Source organism: Gopherus flavomarginatus, chromosome 1, assembly GCF_025201925.1.
Source record: "Gopherus flavomarginatus isolate rGopFla2 chromosome 1, rGopFla2.mat.asm, whole genome shotgun sequence".
NCBI classification, from domain to species: Eukaryota; Metazoa; Chordata; order Testudines; family Testudinidae; genus Gopherus; species Gopherus flavomarginatus.
This window is the reverse complement of record NC_066617.1, coordinates 189796859-189799195: the sequence shown is the minus strand read 5'-3', so window position 1 is coordinate 189799195 and position 2337 is coordinate 189796859.

Sequence of the window (2337 nt, the reverse complement as noted above, 5' to 3'; positions counted from 1 at the left end):
TGAATTAGGCCTGCTGTACCAAAACCAGCAAATTTGACCTTTTTTAATATTTAGACGAGATAAACCAACAAGCTGTGGGGTGGGGAAATCCCAGGGTCATGTTGCTGCTATCCTCTGGCAATCCCCAAATGATGACACTGACTTCAGCAAGTAAGGAACCACAGAGCAGAAGGGAAACTCCACAATTCTGGCCTCTGTGCTTGCTGTCTCTGCATCTGTTACCTGATCACCTCTCTGCAATGCTGGCCATGCTTTGGTCATCTTACCTGGGGTCATATAGTAGGACTGGATTTAAAAAATACTGGTGAGAGAGGAAAAAAAACAAAATGCATTAAACAAGCTGGTTAAAACAAACTGGGGATGGCCATAAGGAAGAAGGGGGTGAAAAAGTGTGAGAGGAAAGGGTTCTGCTAATTGGGGAATAATTAAAATGGGGTCAAAATGCCATTTTAAATTTTGACCTGGACCCTGTAAAACCTGACTGTAGCCCTGATAATCACATAGCAGGTCTAATCCCTAGTTGGTTTGAGAATCCTCATACAGCCCCTGTATGGTGGAAATGCTCTATTTCTACTGTGCTAGTGGGAACCTGCTGAGGATTTCTTTCCTCAGCTGCGCTGGGCCTCAACATGTTTTCCTCAGTCCTTTTAGGCTTTGTTCCAGTTTTCAGGATTACGGTATATTTTTAGTCCCTTGTTTATCATCTGTAATATCCTTATCATAGATAAAACAGGGCAAGCTAAACATGGGGCTTCCCATCTAATACAGCCTCTTTTGACTTTTGTTGGATTAAGACAGGACACTAAAACAATGTTTTCATTTTCTGAGATTATTTTTAGGATTTAAAAAAGAAAGCTTGCTATGAAGAAAGTGAAAGTGCAGAACCTTTAAAAGGCTGATTGTGTCCCCAGCTAACTTAGAATGGTCCAAAGTGTGTGAATTTATGTGGAAGGAATTTTTTGTACACTGCACTGTAATTTATCTTTCAGTAAAGTCCATCACAAAAAGTTCAACGCCTTATAGAGAGAGAAAAATGTGTGTACATGCACATAGGAGATCGGAACAATGACTCTCATGATCAAAATGGAAAAATTCCGTAAGAAAATGGACAGCAGAAAAGCAGACATTTAAACCAGCAGTGGTGTAGGGTAAGTACTCTTGCAGGCTAGCAGTTATTTATTAAGTACCATCAGTGTGATTGATGCCATACAAAAATATAAGGAGACCTGCTTCAAGGAATTTGCAGCCTATTACAAACACAGAACAGGTCAGGTACATACAGTACATTAAGGGCTTGGCTCCACTCAAAACTCCAAAGCGCTCCCGCGGCAGCGCTCTCCCAGCGCTGCAGGTACTCCACCTCCCCATGGGGATTAGCTTGCAGCACTCCCAGCGCTGGGGCACTGTTTACACTGGCGCTTTGCAGCGCTGTAACTTGCTGCGCTCTGGGGGGTGTTTTTTTTCACACCCCTGAGCGAGAAAGTTGCAGCACTGTAAAGCGCCAGTGTAGCCAAGGCCTAAGTGCTGGTACAACTTAGAGTGGTGGAGGAATCTAGCAGAGGTCACTGTCAAAAGTTATTGTGAAAGAAACAAGTTAAAGGGGGGAAGTTACTTAAGCCCTCAGAAGAATTTCACCTTACGTGGAACTTAGATGATGGACAGAGGCCTGGCACTGACTCCTCTGCACAGGATGAATTTCATTCTTGGTGCACGAGAAGATAGATATCCCATCTGTAGAGCTGGTGTGATGAAGGGAGACTGGAAAGAGAGAGAGGTTTAGAATCGTGATGAGGGTTTTATGATGGGATCTGAAAAGAAATCCCTTAGAGAGAGAGAGAGCTGGATGGAACAACACAAGTAATAGAGCGTTCATCATATAAAGAAATGTATGAGCAAGAAGCTGAATAATGGCACCCAAGAACAATAAACGGAATGGGTGAAAGAGCAAGAAGAGGTGAGAGAAATAGGGTGGAATAAGTTCAGAGGCAGCGGTGTAAAGTTAGTGATCAATTTATGAATGTTGTTTGAATTTAGCTTGGAAACGAAGATGGTGGTGGTCTGAGCCTTTGGATTAGTCTGATCAGAACATTTGGTACCCTATAAAATTCAGAAAACAGGGATTTATAGAAAGTAGTTTACACACAGTGAAACCAGCAGAGAAGAGAGATTTTCTATTAAAAATGAGTTCAATATATATTCCCAGACCATGGCATTTTCTAGTGTCAGTGTACCACAGCTTTCTCTGTGTGTGTGTGTGTGTGTGTGTCTCCACACACACACACACACACACACACACACAGCATAGACTTTTGTTGTAACTTGGAAAACTTTCTTTGG